Source organism: Lepidochelys kempii, chromosome 5 (assembly GCF_965140285.1).
Source record: "Lepidochelys kempii isolate rLepKem1 chromosome 5, rLepKem1.hap1, whole genome shotgun sequence".
Lineage (NCBI taxonomy): Eukaryota > Metazoa > Chordata > Testudines > Cheloniidae > Lepidochelys > Lepidochelys kempii.
Genome location: NC_136384.1, coordinates 95,037,520 through 95,058,121, shown reverse-complemented (window position 1 = coordinate 95,058,121; position 20,602 = coordinate 95,037,520).

Here is a 20,602-nt window from a genome sequence, read left to right as displayed (position 1 = left end):
CTGGGTGGGGTGTGGGAGGAGGGTAGGAGGGAAGGAAAAGGCTACTTTAAAACTTCTTGAATGACAGCCTTCTGTTGCTTGGGCTGTCCACTGGGGTGGAGTGGTTGGGTGCCCGGAGTCTCCCCCCACCACGTTCTTGGGCATCTGGGTGAGGAGGCTATGGAACTTGGGGAGGAGGGAGGATGCTTAAACAGGGGCTGCAGCAGCAGTCTGTGCTCCTGCTGCTGTTAATGAACCTCCACTAGACGCCAGAGCATGTCCTGTTGATCCCGCAGTAGCCCCAGCATTTTCTCATGCCTCCTCTGATCTTCTGGCCACCACCTCTCCTCACGTTCCTCAGCCACTTCACTGTACTCTGCTGTTGTGCCCTCCACACATTCTGCTGAGCTCTGTCAGTGCCGGACGACTGCATGAGCTCAGAGAACATTTCATCGCGCATGAACAGAACAGAATTTGGCTTGCAGGCGGCCATGGTAAGCCGTAGTCTTTCGGCTTCTGCAACCTTCATAACAGCAGCGCCCTTCTCTCCCATACCAAGCAAAGCATGTTGAGTTGGCCATTTAATGCTGCAGTTTTCCTGTTAACGTGCAGCAGCAGAAACCAAACTAACCCAGCCCCCCAATCCAATTCTCTGGGATGATTGCTTTACCCCTGCCCCCATCGCGTGGCTGGTATCAGGGAAGATCCCTGCTAGCCAAATGCGAACAGCTCAGTGCCAATGCCCTCCCTCTCCTTCCCCACCGTGTGGCTAACTGCGGGGAGGATTTCTTTTCAGGCACAGGCAAACAGCCAAGTAGGAACGGCCACCTCTGGATGTCCCCTTAATTAAATTCCCCTATCTCAACCAGGTTACCATGAATGATATCACTCTCCTGAGGATAACACAGAGAGATAAAGAATGGATGTTACTTGAATGCCAACAAACACCGGGACCATATGCTGCCATGCTTTGTTATGCAATGATTCCAGACTACGTGCTGCTTGCCTGCCGTGGTAAAGTGTCCTACCATGGAGGACAGAATAAGGCTGCCCTCCCCAGAAACCTTTTGAAAAGGCTTTGGGAGTACGTCCAGAACAGCTTCATGGAGATGTCCCTGGAGGATTTCCGCTCCATCTCCAGACACATTAACAGACTTTTCCAGTAGCAGTACTGGCCACGAATGTATCCCAAGTCCTCAGGGCTACTTAATCATTAAAAAATGCTTGCTTTTATAACTTGTATTATATTTAAAAAGGTACACTCACCAGAGATCCCTTCTCAGGCTTGGTTGGGTTGGGAGGGTATTTCATTTAGGGTGATAAAAAGATCCTGGCTGTCGGGGAGAATGGTGTGCTGTGTGCTCTCCTCAAGCTCGTCCTCCTCCTCCTCCTCATCTTCCCCATCTGCAAAATCCTCAGCCATGGCAGAGAGTACTCCATCATCAGAGTCCACAGACAGGGGTGGGGTAGTGGTGGCGGCCACCCCTAGAATTGCATGCAGCTAAGCGTAAAAGCGGCATGTCTGGGGCTCTGTCCCGGAGCATCCGTTTGATTCTTTGGTTTTCTGGTACGCTTGTCTGAGCTCCTTAAGTTTCACGCGACACTGTGTTGCGTCCCTGATGTAGCCTCTGTCCCTCATGGCCTCTGAGATTTTTTGAAATGTTTTGGCATTTTGTCTTTTGGAACGTAGTTCTGATAGCACGGATTCCTCTCCCCATACAGCAATCAGATCCAGTACCTCCCGTTCGGTCCATGCTGGAGCTCTTTTTCAATTCTGGGACTGCATGGTTACCTGTGCTGATGAGCTCGCCTGGCCAAACAGGAAATGAGATTCAAAAGTTCCCGGGGCTTTTCCTGTATACCTGGCCAGTGCATCCAAGTTCAGAGTGCTGTTCAGAGTGGTCACAATGGTGCACAGTGGGATAGCTCCCGGAGGCCAATACCTTCGAATTGCGTCCACAATAACCCTAATTCAAAACGGTGATGTCAATTTCAGTGTTAATCCCCTGATTGTAGAGGAGTACAGAAATCTGTTTTCAGAGCCCTTTATGTAAAAAAATATGGCTTCATTGTGTGGATGGATGCAGGGTTAATTCAATGTAACGCTGCTAAATCAAATAAACTCGTAGTGTAGACCAGCCTGAGTGTACAAAAGGACAGAATATGGTACTTGTGACTCACTGTACCCCAAAGTAGCACCCCGTAACCCCTATATTCATCATTCATATATGGTTGTGATATTTCGTACAAAGCAGGCCATATAAGATATAATATGAAAGGTCATTATCTGCTTAAACCTATGGTTCTATCAAAATATGTATGTCGTTAGTGTGTATGAAATTATGAGATTTTGCAGTATGGTTGTTATTGAAATATGTTGTAAGTCTGGGAGTTGTTCACTGCTTGTTCTCCAGTGACAACAAACGAGGTGATCCACACCCTGGATCATTAAACGACCATTAAGCAGCAGGGGAGTTGTAAACCAGGGATTTACAATTATTGCTCAAACCTGTGACTCAGCAAGGCCCACCAGGCATGCCTTGGGTAGTTTCTTTCCAGTGACATGGACAACAGTATAAAATAAGGGACAGTGGCATCAAGAGGCCACCTTTCTTCTCCCCCACCTATATTGAAAGCAGCAAGATGCTGGGAAGCCAAAGACCTGAACTGAGGAGACTGGTCCCAGGCTTAAAGGGAAAGTCCATGTATTAAGGACTGTAATTTAACTGCAACAACCAGTGAGGTAATAAAAACTGCTTGATCCAAATACTGCATAGTCTAATAAGGTTTAAGATTTAGACTGCATGCCTACCTTTTATTTCTGAGGGGTGTTTGTGGACTGGGTAATGAACTTATACTTATGGGTGGCATGTCGCACAGGCTGGGGGAGGCTGTGCCTACCCAAACAGCCTGGTGTGGCCCCGCCCTTGCTCATCCCTGAAGCTCTGCGTGCCCTTCCCTGCTTGGTCCCAGCCCAGTCAGGCTGCTGCCTGCTCCTCTTCAGGGAAGCAGCATGTTGGTGCTGGGGCTAGAACTGCTGGGACTTGGGGTGGTTGAGGCTACCCAGTAGTGGGAGGCTCCGGACGCTAGGGTTGCGCCGCCCGGCACTGGGGGTGGGAGCTGGAGGCACTGGAGCTACCCATCCTATATTGTGGGCTGCAGGGGGGCATACACTGCCTGCTCGCCCTGTGCTCGGGGGCTGGGGAGAGGGGCTGAGCACTGCCCACCTGACACTCTGGAGCTGGATGTGTGGGGGCTGGCAGCCGCGGGGAGAGGGGGCAATGGTGGGGGAATGGGAGCGGGTCCTTGGGTGTGGGGGGCGGGGCAGAGCTGACCAGTGGCTAGCTTCCCCCAGCCAGTGGTTCACCCGTCGCCCATGCTTACACTGATTAGGCTTCTGACCAGGGCAAGATGGTACAGTTCTGGGATGCAAGGCTGGGGGCTTGGGAGATATGCTGGTGCCTTTCTCTGTGTGATTTGTGAGTGGCTCAGAGCATTCATGCAATTTAGCTGGGTGTAGGACTCCATATGCTGTTGTACTAACAGGGCCTGGAGAGGTTTGCTGCTTGTCAGTAGCAAAGCATTGTGTGAGAGAGCCCAGTCTGGAGTGTTAAGGTGGCACAGTGGTACCCCAGTGCCAGGTTGTACCTCAGGGATCCTATCACAGCTCTCAGTTTAGTGTTCCTGAAAGCTTGTTGGGTAAACTGTAGGAGTTAACTGGAAGATAATAAACCTTCATGTGGACAAAGATTTAACAAGATATATTCCATTTTATTCAAGAAAGCACAAGGTTACACAGTTGTGGACCTGTCACAGGCTTTCTGCGTGGCCTCGGACAAGCCACTCAACCTCTGTACCTCAGTTTCCCCAGTTATAAAGAAGGACTAATAATAGCTACCTCACACATTAAATTAATCAAAGTTAGCAGAGTGTTTTGGAGTGCTTGGTTGGAAAGTACTACAGAAGAAGGAAGTATTCTTATCAGCTTCCAAACATGAGGTTAGATTCTGGCCATGTACATACAGAGTTCAAAATTAAAAACAAAACAAAAAAACTCCACAGCAAATAAATGATCTTAGGGCACTGGAATGAGCATGACCCTGAGATGAACATATGAATCTGTGAAAATTGTGTTGAAAAGAGCAATGATAGACCTCTCAGTTTACTGTAAGGCAATAAGTGGAAATAGACACCAGAAGGGCAATAAAGGAATTCGTAATGCATTCCTGATGAGACTTGTCTCTTATAAAAGATGCAAGTTTGTAGTAAGTAAATTAAAGAAGATTTCCAATATTGAACAAATACGTCAAGTGCCCTTTTTCTCATAAAAGTTTTGCTGATGAACCAGTTTTATGCTGATGTTTTTTTTTTTCCTTCGACACCTACTGGTCTTGTTTCCTGTCCATGTAACCTTCCTTTTTGTCTCAATTTTTCATGAATTAAAAAACAGATATTGCTTTGACAGTTGCCAGGAAAAGTAAAATGGAACTAATGATCTTTTCAGTGTTTTTTCATATTTGCTATATGACTTTTTTGAAAAAAAGGCAGAGAGGGAGGGAGAGAGAGAAAACATTTTCTACAAAATTTCTCAGCGACCTTGATTGTCTTGGGTTCTCCAGGCTAGGTCCTCCAGTTCACGCAAGATACATTCAGTGCAGGACTGGAGAAGGAGGGAGGGTAAAGTAGCTCTTTGGGGCTGGCTGGGTATCCGATGAAACTTACAGTAGTGTGAGAACTGCTTTAAATTGTGTGTGGCTGCTTGTAGCTCCACAGGGCTGTTCAAAGATCATTAGAACACAGAGATCTGGCTGTGGTCCTTCTTCCCTTGGCCATGAATCCCACTATAGATGGTGAAATGTGGAGTGGCAAAGTGCCACTACTCCAGCTTTATGCTAATAGAGGATTGCTTCCATGCTGACAGAATCCCCAGATAACCTTTAAAGGCAGTTTCATGGTCTCCTTACAGATCTAAAGCAGAACAAAGGGCTGTAATAGGCCTCAGGGTTGCTAAATAGCTATTAATGATATGATGTAAGTCCAGGTCCTGAGACATTCTGAGCAACTGCAATTCCCATTAGGTAAATATTAAAGTTACTGATGGTATTTCCCTTTTTAACTATAGATTACCTCCAGATTCTGGGAGCAATATACAAATGCACAAAGGACACTTTGGTATCAACATTGCATTGTAAGTCTATAAAAGTTGGGGTCTAACGTCAATTTGCATCTTTGAAAATCTCCCCCTCTGCTATTACCTCACCTGGTATTAGAAAGGTAAATACATATTTTTAAAGGTGCTTATTGACTGGAGGCAGGAAGTTCCAGAAATCTCATAAGAATGCAAGAATTCTAGCCCAATTTAGGTAATTTTAGTTGCTTATCTTTGAATATCTTTTGTCCAGTCACTGATTTAAAGAACTGAGTGAAAGGGGAAAGAGATGTGCTATTTCCACAGAAAAAGGGTGTATTTATTAGACTACCTAAGAAGCAGAAAAAATGGTTTTGGAAGGTATCATACAACATAAAATTGTTCTCGGTGATTTTCTGCTACCGTTACCCATAGGAGCAAGTTATTGAAAAAAAGAACAGATCTGGTTCTGTATATTTGTCAGTCCTTTCTCTTATAGATGTTTGCTTCATGACATTTCATTATATATTCTTTACCAGTTTTGTAGAATTAGCAGGCATTTGAGACATCATATGTGCAGACTATAAAACAAACTAAACTGTGTAATTTTTTTAATGGTTAAAAAATTAGTACTGGTAGAAACTGCCAGACTGATAACACTACAAACTAAAGTTTCTTTTCAGCCACACCAGAGTTAGTGGCAGAATTCCACATTCTACCTCATCAATGTGTCTCAGCATTTTAATAGTTTTAAGATATAAGAGGACAGTTCAGTTTATATTCCCATGCAGTTTACAGCTTCTCTGCTGAGATTGCTGACAAAGGGCCCACATGTAATAGTAGGTTTATTTACTTGCTTTATTTTGTTTTGTGGATACCTGCTCTCTAGGAACTGGACTAAGATCGTCAACTTAATATAGGATATAATATATCCAGCACATAATAATGATCTCTTCAGTGACTAAGAGGAAAAAAAGCCTTGGAGCTGATTCTTCTTTCAACTTTGTCCCTTTTATGCTGCTCCAGTAGTATAAAAGAGCTTATTAGGCTAGTGTAACTGGGCCATATGGAACTCTCCTAGTGTAAGAGGGTTTCCTGGGTGTTACAGAGCAGCCCATTGCATATTTGGTGTGGTCTGGAGGATAGGGAATGGCTGGGGCGCTGCTCTGTTCCATCATTCTCAGCTCCCACAGCGACCCCTTGGCCACCCTAAATCTGCTCTAATTTCTGTGGGAAAGTCAGGCAACTCATGGGCAAGCTCAAAGGTGGCTAAAAGCTACTTTTGCCATGCTTTTTGGTCTTGCACCACAGAAAACTGGGTAGAATGGAGAACGTCTTTTAAACAATTATATATTTTGTCAGGTGCATTAAGTTCAAAAGCTGTATTAATAGCTTGGACACAGATCCTGGAGAACTAAAATACATAGATGAAATGGAGGTGAAGCAAGAGCATTTTACTCACTATAGTTCATTGTTTGAAATATGTTTCTGGTTGAAAACAATAACATCATAAAAAACTTACTAAGAATAGGAAGTTGCTACAGGAATGAAAATCCCTTTCTGGCTAACAGGGCTATGTTTTCCTATGCAAATGTAGCAAAGCCCAGAAATTAGCAATGACTGCTAAATTAACACACTTGAAGAGCTTGGCTTGTTCTAATAGGCAGTCAAATGGTCTTGTTACATTGTAATGGTGCCAAGCTAATTGAAGTGATTACTGTTGCTCATGAGCAGCCCTTTTGAAGTAGAAGTCTTTTAAATTATCTATAGACATTAAATGTCAGACACTATTGTGTAATTATACTTTGTAAACGCTGAATGTCATAAGGCATCACAGGTAATTGAGGTTTACAGAGAAGAGCTTTATCTAAACCTAATTGGGCATCAACTCTTTGTCACTTTTTCTAAACCTAATTGGGCATCAACTTTTTGTGCCAAGGGACACTTTAATGCCTCACAGCAGCTCTCCCCCTACCCCATTACCCTCAGCTGGGAGCCATACATTACAGAGATTCTGACCCATCAAGCCCAAAATGCCTCACAGTCCAATACAGAGTCTATTACAAGGAGAAGCAGGAGACTTGATGGATAAGAGCCCTCTTTGATGAGTGGCAGAGAGATCACATATTTTAATAGAGACCACAAAGGGTCTGATTCTACATTCCCTACACATGCAAAGCTCCCACTGTAGTCATTGGTAGCATGGGGTGCGAAAGGAAGGCAGTGTTGTATTTAGAATGTCTTGTGTGATTTTCTGCATGCCACACGTGAACACCTGGAAGTATTTCAGTTATAATGCCATGCTTTCTTTTATTTGTGACAGAGTGCCAGTTTTAATTTTCAGCACAGAAAAAAAATTCCAGCAGAACCGTATCTTTGTTTCTGTTTTCCTAATGGCAGATAATTTTGTTAAATGACCCCAGCTACCAAGTACTGAGCTGTGCATACACTACATTCCTAGCAGGAAAAACACAGAAGGGTTAGATATGGTACTCTGATGTACATTGGCCTATCCTGCGGATGTCTGTGACTCTTCAGTCTGCCTCTCTGAGTGTGTGTTATTTCTGGATTTTTCTTAAAACAAAATATGGCAGATATGTAGGCATTTTCTGTTCTGCTTGGTGCTGGTATTTAGAAGCTTTAGCGCTATATGAGAGCTAGGTATTATTATTATTTATTATTATTATTCTGCTTCCTAGCTGTGTGCTTGATCCCACAACCTTTATTCGGTCTGATCCAAAGCCTAGTGAAGTCATTGGGAGATTTTCCATTGACTTCAGTGGGACTTTTCATGTAAAGGGTAAAGGTCCACAGATTGTTTAGCAGTCATTTCTTTCCATGTACTCTAACTTAGAAGCAGTTTTCCTGTTGTATGAGTTCATCAGATGACAATGATTATTTAAAATGCTGGCTTTTTGTTATTTTTATTTCTGATTTTTATTAATACTTTTATTAATTCTAATGTTACATTATGCTTGGGGAAGAAAAGTTCTGCAGATCCACATGGAGTAACTGTGCAGGGAAAAGGGCACATAGATTTTCTGAGCCAGATCAAATCCAAGAGTGTTTGAACTGAGAATTATCTTCAGAATCTCAACACTTGGATAGCTCTAACTAGTCAATCTAAATGATTGCACTGCAGTTTGATTTTAGTAGAAAAGCTTGCATTCTGATAAAAAAAACCCCAAATGTTTACATATTTGGAAAAAAAATATTGTAATGTAACTTTCTTGTTTGGTCAACTCACACCCCTTTTAAAATCGTCTCACTGTTTTAGTAGGATGTGTATTTCTCTCCAGCCTGCACAAAGCACAAAATGCAATTAGTTTCTCAGATGGAAGGAGAAAAGGGAAGAATATAATTTTCTCACACTGTTGGAATGAGACTTAGGCAGTTCTTTCATTTACACTGCACTAGAGGCTCAGATGTGTAGGTGGACTTGTAAGACACTTAACTGACATGGGAATGTGGTCCTTAAGATGCAAAAGATTCTTTTTCACCTGAGGTGATAGAATTCCCTTTAGCTTCATTATACATTTGCATTTTAGAAAGATAAAGAAATATTGACTTCACTTCTAGAGACACGTATTGAATTAAATTGTGCCACAGAATTTAGTCAAAATGGAAAATAACCAAGGGAAACACTATGAAGTGTAGCAGTTGCATATCCAGTTACATTTGAGATTCATCACTTTGATGTCTGATTTAGTCACATCATCCAGATGTACAATAGGCTTGGACACTCTCTCATAAAACTGTATGTGTCCTTGCCTGGGACACGCTGAGACTTGTCAAAAAGGCATTTCATTCTCACTTGTCTAAAGAAGTCTATGCATGATTGCAAAAATATCAGGATATGAAATTAAATCTGGCTGTGCTATCCCCATAGGGCAGAAAATCTGATTTCACCAGAGACAGAATGCACTATTCCACTGCATTCAATTTACCAAAGAAAGAAGAAGATGAGATGCACATTTGTGTGGTGGGAAGGACAGACTTCAGCATAAAAAAATTAGTGCTAAATTGAAGTTGCTAACAATAGTCCACATATTGTAAGAGCTGAAAACAATTGGAAGAAATAAAGCAACGGGAAAATGTTATTTGTTAAATTGATTGTTGGGATTTGACTTTCTTTTGAGATTTCCATTTAATATGAAACTAAACGTTATCTGATGGGTGAATACTGAAAAAATGCCAGTGAATTTTTTTTGACTTTTTAAATAAATTCAGTTAGACTGTGATCACTACCTTTATTTGTATTCCCTTTTCACAAATATTCTAGTGAACACGTTTGCTGGGAGGAATGTTCACAGAAAATGTATTTTATACAAATATGATAGGATAGCCTCAAAATTAATTTTGAATTTATAATCCCAAGTATTCACACAGGAAACCTGATTCTACATTATGAGAATAAGGTACTATTTATTCTACATTTTGTCAAAATGTCCAAAAATTGCATTTTTTGGCCTATAAATGGCTGCATCTGCAAAGCCTTTCTCATGGGACTAATCCATATTTACCCATGTAGATACTGATATGAGTTCAAGATATCTGAAAGTATCAGGGATCTATTCTCAAGATCACTGATTCATTTTTTGCTATTCATTTTTGGTAATATTAATTTAATTAGTATAAATTCTAAGGGTGGGTGGATGGTTGGGGAGTTGAAATCCACCCCAATCCAGCTGTGGGTGCTTAACATGCTGAAGGAAGTGCTCTGGCTGATGTAGATGAGACAATGGTAGAGATAATTTTTCACCTGTAATGTCATGAATTCATATTATAGCAAATGGAATCTACCCAACCAATCAGATTATTATTCTCTTATAAAAAATCATCTATAAAATGAATACACCCCCCCATAATGAATTCATAGAAGTAAATAAGTTTTTCTTCCAAAAACTATCAGTAAACCAATAGAAGCACAGAAAATTTTGCACTTGTATGAATATGCCTATCTCTGATTGTCTGAGGTAGTGAAAAGAATCTTGATGATCCAGTCAGTGATCAGCTGCCACTGTACTGCAAACTACATTAATGTCTGTTACACATTAATGTCCACATCTCAACAGAAATTACTCTTATTTACTTTAGCTATTTCTTCTGTTTCATATTGACCAATGTAATAAATGTAAGCTTTCCCTCCATTTCTCATCAGAAGCCAAAGTTCTGAAGGTGCACTGTAGCTGATTGGAGGCTCTGGTGGAGCTTGTCGACTTTTGGGGCATCTCCATGACTGTAAAATATTTAGACAGAGAATTTCACATTTTAGAAAAGTTATTTCTCTTTCTCACACGTTCATGAAAAATATTTATTTTGAATGATTTGCCCAGCTTTACTAATTATAAAACAACATTGGTCCAAAAAAAAATGCAGGTCTAACAGATGCTTGTAGTGACATTTGTCAGAATTGGTACTGAAGTACCAGCTTTGTTCACTGTTCCACTTATTAGCTGAATTTAAGTAGGTGTACACTTGACTTCGGGATTTTAACAGTTCAATTGCTAGGTCACGCATATGGCTCATAGTGAATGAGGTGAGTTATACACTGTATAATTATTCTGGCATGGCTTGTTCTTGCTTCTGAACCAGAAGGCCATGAGTTCAAATCATACACAAGGTTTTAAAGTCATCCATGTTCTTTAGTAACACTTCAGATTCACACAGAAACTTAAATAGAAATGTTATTTTAGACATTTACAAGAGCATCCTGACTTGTCTGGTGTTGGCTTTGCTGTGAGTAACAGAGCAACTTTTCACTCTCACAATTCCATTTTCTTTTTTCAAAGTGCACACTACATCATAAAACATGCAGGAGCCAAATACCTGTACCAAACAGCATTTTAAAATAGGCTAGATAAAACCTGAACCCTGATTGGCTTAAGAAGCTTTCCACTAAGTTTGGATGAAACTCATGGAACTAATAGTTTTGGGAATCTTTCCCACCATTCACAGGGTATACAAGATTTGCAACATTAGAGCCTGACTATGCAAGTATTTACTACCAGCCATCCTGTGTATTATCCTGAGTATTGTCCACTGACTTGAACATGACTCCTCATGCTGTAATAATTACACCTGCTTGTATCGAAGCATCAGGATCGTTGTTCATCATCGTTCTCTAGTAATTAAACCCATTTAATTGAAAATATCTTTCTAGCTAAAGAGAACCCAGTGCTACAGTGTGTATTAAGTATAGGAGAATCTCCCCCAAAAGCTAGGTTGCCACAAGCTGAGAGTCTGTATATATTATATAGCCTTACTTGTTTATTTTCATTAGAATTTCTCTCTCCTGATCTCTGTCCCATTTTTCTCCATCTCTCTGCATGTGTTTTTCTCACTGATTCCTGCTCCAGTTTCCATCCAACTTTTCCATAGGATTTGTTCCGTCTCTTTTTCTCTGATCATTTATTCACAGCTGGAATGTGAACCCAGTAATGTACAAACATAATTCTAAATATCAAACATTTGGTATTTGAGTGGGTTTGAAATTAGACAGAATGAGTTCACCCATCCTTTACTTTCAGACCTTGTAATTGTCTTCCAATGCATATGCAAGACTATACAGCTTTTACAACAGTCAGATTCCTCCTCTCTCTTTTCTTTTGCACTCTGTCTTCTTCCTCGTTTCTCAGAAGCAATGGCGTAAATGGGCTTCACCAGGTCTTATTCCCTTTGGTTAAGCTTCAAGAGGAACTTCAAAGAAGTAACTCCCATTAATGAGCTGAGGGAAGTGGGACCAGAAAGAGGCAGAGAGGAAAGGAGAGAGGGGTGTTAAAAATGGGAATTTAAACACTCTCAGGCACAAGTGTCCATGCCATCTATATTTTTCTATATATACGTACACAGGCTGTGACAATCAAAGCAATTGCTGTAGTGGGGTTAGGTTCAGAGGTGCACACTCCAGTCACAACGACTGGAAGCATTCTTCCTGCACAATGCTGAGGCACACGGAGGGCCTCCAGGGTAGTGCTAAAAGAAGTATGTCTAGGAGTGGCTCCCACGCCTCCTTTTTCAAAATGCTCCCTACCCAGTGCTGGGCTGAGACTGCACAAGAGTAGAGTAATGGCTACAAATACCGTGTCCTACCGAGCAACAGTCTCTTGTGAGTATCAAGCATTGTGATGCTCAAGAAGCACAATCACTTGGATTATGGTTTACTCTTTGTGCAGTTGTGTGTCAAGACACAAGTGTGGTAGGGAAGAACCCCATGTGCTCTTCTTTCTCCCTCCCTCACACAGTTATGTAGAGACAACCAGAACTTGTCCTGTGTATGCATCCTTTTTCTCTTTATCATTTGCTACTTTATTTGAATTTAATAATTTGTTTTTATTTTATTTACTATTTTATAATGGAATTTTTTAGACACATGAATATTTCATAAATGAATTACATTTAAATATTTGGTTTGCTGTTTCAGTAAACAACTTAATCAGCACAATAACATAGTCCAGAGCATGTGTTTGTGAACCAGTACACCCCCCCCACCCAGGGTATATTAATATAGGGATTCTCAGACATTTCAGACAGTGGACCACACTTTAACAGAAAGTGTGTCTTGTGGATCATTTCCTGTCTCTCTCACAATTCTGTGGGCCACCTGTGGTAATATCCAACATCCTCATTGTGCCATCCCATTGGCAACCACAGCAGTTGCTTGTATAGAAAAAAATACTGGTCTCTGGTTCCTGAGGGCAGCTTATGTTTCCTTTCCTCCTCTTGTTAAGTACCATTGGACACTGGAAGTTGCAACTAGGCTAGCTTCTCCTCCTTATTTCCAGCTGCTTCTACAGATGTCCAGGTTTCGGCACCTGGATGCTTTTTGAAGCCGCTGAAAACATGGGATGGAGCCAGTTTCATGTGAACTGCTAGCTATCTTACACATCACCAGCAAGTGTTCCACAGACCAGCAATGACCCATGCACCATCATTTTATACCTATGGCAATGCTGTAGTTCCCCCAGGTAGCCTGATTCTCCATGCACACAAAACAAATAACTTGTATTGACATCAACTCTTCTTCTGCGGAGGAAGAGTAGGGCTCAAAGAGTACATACATTTACTGATGGATGCCCACCCTGTCAGGTATCATTTCTTATATAACATTAAAACTAGTGGACGGACCCAGACGATTCTAGTCCAGTAATAAGGTGTGGTATATTGTTAGAGTTGCTGTCACTTGGGTCAGATGTTAAACTGAAATCTTGGGGAATGTCCAGGTGGAAGTTATAGAACTTGTGACATTTTTCAAAGAAGGGCAGAGTCCTCTTGAGTCCTGAAGATGACCAATCACACTAACAGCTGCTGTGGTTTCTAACATAGCTAATTGCTTTGTGAAGTGCTGTGACAGATACGGAGTATGAAAGGTGCTATATTAAACCAAACTCTTTTCTTTTCTGTTAGAATGGGTGGGCTGGATTTCGCTGGTACACATTAAAACTTCACTTCATGAAGACTGAGTGTTATAATAAAATCAGCAACTGCTTGTCCTGAACTTGGGTAAAATTATAGTACATTCCAGTATTATTAATTAGCAAATATTATTTTAAATTATTAATTGGTCTCCAGTTATCATTTGGTTGCTAATTTAGAAAGCTCACGGGAACTAGTAGGATTTGATAGGACTTGGGGTTTTAAACTTGACTTAATACCATAAACAAAGAGGGAGAGAACAGATGGTTTATATCTGACCCGACTGAAATCAGTTTCCTGTTAAAATGAAAAAAAAATAAGTTGAGGTATTAGCCGGGTAAACCGTAGCCATCTGGGTTAATTCTTGTGGCAGCTATAAAGCAGCCACACTATACATCCTTGGTTTATCCTTCCTGTTGCCTCACTTATCAAATATTTATTGTCAACAATGGGCAGTTCTGTTTGCACACAATGAAATTGGTTAATGAGATAGTTAGGTTTACTTCTGTTATTGAGGTTGAGTGCTGATGGCATGAATAATTTCCTGTTTTTATAAGTGGGAATTTAATTATTGATACTTCATTTAGGTAGTGATAAAAGTGTTAGCAATGTAGTGCTGAGGCTGTAGGGCTGTAGTGGCAGCCAGGCAGAGAGTTGTAGTTGATGGGCCAATTCTACTGTCTCCTACGGAGGTGTATATCGGAAATAACTCCACCGGCTTCATTGAGTTATGCTTTGTCTACACTAGAGACTTACGTCAGTATAACTACGTCGTCCAGGAGTGTGGAAAATCCACACCGCTGGGCGATGCAGTAATACCTACCAAAAGCCTGGTGTAGACAGATCATATTTTGCACATCCAAGGGAAAAAAAATTGCAAAAAAGGAGAGAGAGAGAAAATCACTGTGAATAGATGGAAGCCTCACTTTACCCCCACTTTCCAGCCTCTGAATACTTAATACCACTTTTGACATAAATCTTTTCTATTATTGTTTCAGGATATGCTGTAGATAGAACATAGGCTGATCTACCTAATAAAATTAACCCCTTGGAGAAATAAAAGTCCCTTCAGATGGGTATTTTTTTTGCCTATCTACAAAAGATTCTAAGTAGATGTTTCAAACTTTCTGAGTTACTAAAATGAAGAATGATGAATGGAGTAATCTGAAAATTATGGACAGTTAGTGAAATTGGTGCTGAAACTGTGGGTGCTGTCACACCCCCGGCTTGAAGTGCTTTCCATTATATACAGGGTTTATAGTTTGGGTCAATGGCTCTCAGCAGCTCCACTATGCAAATTGTTCCAGCCCCCTGGTTAGGCAGCTGCAATTATTTCTAGAGGGACAGTTTTCATAGCACACCTGTCCCCTGGCTTCAGCTCAGCGGCACCATTTTAAGTCTACCCTTTCCCATATGAGAGCCTTCCATATGTAGTGCCTCCCTTGGAGTGCTGAGACAGCAGAGATAGAATTTCAACCTGCTTCTGTTCAGGCCAAGGAGATCCATGCATGGAGGCTTCCCTCTTTGTGCAGGTCTGATAATCCAACTCAAAGTATCCAAGTTACACCCAATCAGATAGCAAAGAGAGCAAGACACACCTCAAATTTTGAGAGTCATTCTGTCATGAGCCTGAAGTGTGTATCCTGCTCTTCCTGTTATGAAAGTAAGCCTTTTGGGAGAGGGATTTCCCATTTATATGTCTGTGCAGCACCTAGCACAATGGGGCCTTGACCAATAATTACTTCTAAAAATGAGTTGTCATCAAGGCTGAATCCTTTCTCCCTTAGGAAGCAGCATTTAAAAAGTGAGTTATGCCCATGGCAGCAGTAAAGTACTGGTCTTGCCCCTCATATATGAGACACATTCAATAGAGGTGGCACTGTGGCATCCATATTTCCTGGGGGAACACTTAGTACTTGCAGGGTGTACCAGTTTTGTATTGACAACACAGAATCTAATAACAGCCTTTATGGTTTTACATTTCAACTGTTTGAAGTTCCATTTTGAGTTAGCAACTGTTGGGAACTGTGTCTGTGGTGGATTGTTCTCAAAACTGGCAATATGTTTCTTATGGTTATTGCATATAAAACAAGGAATATTAATAAATACACTTATAAAGACAAACTTCAACAACTGACAGAAATGGGTCAGATCTGCTGCAGCTGGTATAAAAGAGCACAACACCATGCCACTATATAAACCATGGTTAGAAATATTAATGCAATTGCTTTATATATTTAAGTCCACATAAAATAACTATATCAGCTGGAAAATTTTAAGAAGCCATACATTAATCTTTGTAACTGAATGCAAAACTTTGGTCCCAATATCCCATATTATTCTATATTTGTATGGGCCCTACCAAATTCATGGCTATGAAAAATGCATCATGGACCATGAAATCTGGTCTCCCCCTGTGAAATCTGTATAAAATAGGGTAAAAGTACAAAAAAGACTAGATTTCACAGGGGGAGACCAGTGTTTATCAAATTGGTTTATCACTCTGAAAAGAGAGTTGCGGTGGGGGGGGGGGGAGGGTGAGGTTGCAAGTTTATTTTAGGGGAGTTGCAGTATTGCCACTCTTACTTCTGTGCTGCCTTCAGAGCTGAGTGGCCGGAGAGCCGGCAGCTGTAGGCTGGACCTCCAGCTTTGAAAGCAGCGTTCTACCGGCAGCAGCGCAGAAGTAAGGGTGGCAATACCATATCATGCCATCCTTACTTCTGCGCTGCTGCCTTCACAGCTGGGTGGCCAGACAGTGGTGGCTGCTGCCTGAGGGCCCAGTTCTGCAGGCAGCAGTGCAGAAGTGAGGGTGGTAACACCATACCATGCCATCCTTACTTCTGCGCTGCTGCTGGCTGGGGCTCTGCCTTCAGAGCTGGCTCCCAGCCAGCAGCCTCTGCTCTGCAGCTGCCCAGCTCTGAAGGCAGTACTGCTGCCAGCAGCAGCACAGAAGTAAGGGTAGCAGTAAAGCAACCCCCCTACAATAACCTTGAAACCTGCCCCGTCTCTCCTCCATGACTCCTTTTTGGGTCAGGACCCCTACAATTACAACAGCGTGAAATTTCAGATTTAAATAGCTGAAATAATGGAAGTTACGATTTAAAAAATCCTATGACTGTGAAATTGACCAAAATGGACTGTAACTTTGGTAGGATTCTATGGATGCATACTGAGCTGATATTTGCTGCACTTTGTTCCCACTTTCTTTAGTGTAACACTGACCTCTCATATTAGAGCTGATTTCTGTGGGTTAAATGTGGTATGCTGCATTTTGGACTACTGGGGGGGAAAAAGCATCTGCTCTTACTATAAGTAAATAAACACTGCTTTTCCCATACCACTGAAACCACACACTCTGCTACAAACTCACCTAGATAGCATGGGATGGTAGTGTGCATTTTATGTAGCATGTGTAGCTTAAAACATAGACATTGGGATCTACATTCTCAAAATAGATTACCTACATTTTCAAAACTGACTCTCGATTTCAGGTGCCTCACAGTTTAGGGTGCAAATCTTGTGGCACCCTAAAGGTGCTCAGCACTTCTGCAAATCAGGCCCCTTCTAGATGTCTCAAGTTGGGCACCCAAAAACTTGAGGCATGATCAGTCATTTCTAAAAATATACAAGCTATATTCTAAACACAGAAAAAAATTACTGTCATTTTTCATGTTTCAGTAGAAGACAGTCTACATGACAAGAAGTTAGAATCCAGTTCTAGAATTCAAACACTTGATAGAAAGTCTCTTCCACCAAATTTAAGAAGTCAAATGGGAACCTATTCCACCAACCAACACTTTCTTTATAATCTGCTTGCTTCATGCTCTCTCACAAAGTGAAGCTAGTCTATCAAATCATCAGTAGGCTAAAGAGTCCCTCTTACTTTCCTTCCTCCAAGTCATTCCTCCACTGGAGGAGACAGAATGCCTCCTCCGTTGTCTGCTAGTCTCCACATGCAGTGAGCCACTTTCCTTAGGGAGAAGGCAGGAGAGTGTGTTCAGTAAAGGACACAATGAACATTTCCCTCCCCAAACCACAGTTAATAAATCCCACGCACATCACGCAAATTTAAAATCCCCTTAGCTGTTCTCTGCACATGGAATTGTGGGGTGGTGAGGAGGGGCTGTAACTAACTGGTATGCACTGTATTCTGGATCATCAAGTACAGAAAAGATCAATAATGTAAAAATGAAAAAAAGGGAAAAGACCTCAGACCAATTATTTTTCTACAAAATACTTTATGTGACAACAGAAGCAGCCCCCAAAGGGCAGCATGTAACAACAGAACCTAATTAGAATGATTTCAGTGTAATCATTAACTAGCATCTAACACCTACGAGAATATTTCTGTTTAAACTAAAACATGACCTGCATGGTGGAGAGGCCTTGTAAACTGTCTATGAAATAAAAAATGTGACAGTAAAGGTCAGAGCAGTGCTCATTTGAATTTCAAGCAGGAAGCAGACTCCACAGTCGGCATGTATAGCAAGAGTGGTGGCTTTTTTCCTGAGCTTTGCTTGCCAACAGTAGCAGTTGGAGAAATCCTCCAGGACTAATTACTGGGGCTGCAAAACAAGTATTATTCTTTTGTCTCTCTCCCCGACCTGGTGAAATGCTAGGGTCCTAATTATATTGTGTCAAAGACCTGGTTTTGTTTTTTGTTGTCATGTGAGTGAAGGTCATGATTGAAGAAGGCAAAGTGGCACCTTACATCTTCCTCCAGCCACCTACAGACAGCTTCCTCGGCATTCCTTCTGATCACGTCTCCTTGCCAATAAAGCAGGGGAGGGTTTGCTAATAAACTCTCCTCCCAGCAAGACTGATACTAACACATTGCCTTCTGCTGGGCCATGTAAAAGCAGCTATCAAATCAGCAAGATTCAACTTGATTTGCTGGTCTCCAGTGAAATTTAAGAAGGCAAAACTGTAAAATGTTCAGGGAAAAAGAAGCGTGAAAACATTTTTAAGGAAAGCATTTAAAAAGTCAGAGACAGACATCATAATAAAAAAGTTGGGAGGTATGGTTTTATTTATTCATTTTGAAACACTGCAAAGAGCTCTGTTAGCGGCATTTATCTGCTCTTAAAAAAGTGCAACACAGAAAGCAAGTGCATTGAATTCATTTCCTATTTCCTTTTGTGACTTTTAAAGTGCTATATACACATAAACAGCTTTTTGCACTTTTGGGAATTTATCAAGCTATAACATTTAATAGCTAAGCCTTGCTACACTAAATCCATCTATTTTTCTTCTTTCCATCCTCTCCAATTCTTCATTTTTCTTCCACATGTGCTCAGATCTGTATTCCTCCTTTCCCCCCCCTCACACTTACTTTCCCATCCCCTTCATCTCTTTTAAGCTTTCCTTTTCCTTTCTTTTGTCTAACCTCCAGCTCTTTTCTATCCTTTCTTTTTGGAATTTTTGAAGTGGATTTAGTGTTCATGGGGCTGATTTGACAGTCCTGGAGTCCTTGGTTTATCTCCAGAAAGAGAATTAGCACAGCAGAAGCAAAGTCCGTGCATGTTTCTTCCACCTCCTTCACCCACCGAGACACAGTGACATCAATGCACCTCAGGCCTGACTTCAAGGAAGTATTTATGTGTTGTGTATATGTTAAATGACAGTTTATTTGTCTTTCAAAGAACCAGTCACAGGAAGACACAGAATGTAAACAGGTACACAGAATATACAGGGAAATTATTATTATATATTTTGATTATGGAAGCACCTAGGGACCCCAATCGTAGATCCAGACCCTTTTGTTCAAAGCACTGTACATACAGAGAATAAACAGACTGTCTCTGCCCTGAGGAATTTACAATCTATTTAAATAGGAAATAACAGCAGGGTATTAACAGGCCATTTTTATACGAGTAGTTGGAAATTACGCTGACTTTTGTGCATATGTGACCATACATTTTGGATCTGAGGAAATCTACACATGGAAATTAATCTGGAATAATACAGGGGTGTGATTTTAAATTGGAATAGCTATTCTGGAAAAGTGGATACTCTTATTCTGGAATAAAAGTGCCCTTTTCTGGTTTAGCTTAATCCACTTCCAAAGTGTAGACAAGCCCAAAGAAAATGTGTGTGGTGACTGTCTGTCTGCAGCCCCTCCTGCAGATTGGGGAGGTTTGGTTTATTTTGTTGTTTATAAATGGCAAATAAAAGAAACTGGTGATTAGTTTCCACTGGAATTCTCAACAAGATGGTAAGGAGGTAGCATATGAGCCATGTGAAAATTCTAAATTTTAGGGGAGATTTTTCTTTTAAAATTGGCCTTGTGTGAATGTGACTTTAAGTGCCTGGATTTCTATATGTGTGTATGAATCAATAACTATTATAGTACATATAACACCCATACTGCTCAAGAATCACTGTTCTTGATGTTTAGGAAGGAGTTCCTCCACAGCTTTGGAGAATTTTCTAAGGTGAAACCAGTGTGGTTCTGTTGCTCAAAGGAAAGTCAGGGTTTATGAAACCCTTTTGATACAGAGGCCTGCTCCTTGGTGGCTCCTTGTCTGGTAGTGTGCAAGGTGGTGTCAGGTGGGGACAGGACCAGGCAGTGATGGGTGGAGGCTTTTGAATTCACTATTATGTTTAGCCTCCTGTCCTCAATCTCTAGGGGAAGAATCCTTTCTCTTCATGCATCTGCCCACAGCCTGGCTAATTTATTCCTTAGGATGCTTCAAGCCATATCCTCAGCAGGTATAAGGTGATACAGCTCCATTGAAGTCAGTGGAGTTATGCCAATTTACAGCAATTGAAGATTGTGCCTTTCTAATTGCAACATGAACTAAGAATCCAGATCTGAGGTGCAGTCACACAGTATGTGTAATACTGTAAACATCCCCTGCTGCAGTTTCTCAATGGCTGGCTATGATATCCTTAATGATGTATTATAGTTTTGGGTTTAATATCTGCTTTTGATGGATCACAGAGGAGCATGAAAATTCATAAGGAAAAATTAAGTTGTATTTCAAAAGAATCTCTTTTGTGTGTGCCTTGTTTGTAACCCCATTACAGTGTTTCAGCCATATTATATCTTATTGCTCACAGAAAGCATTAAATTAGTGA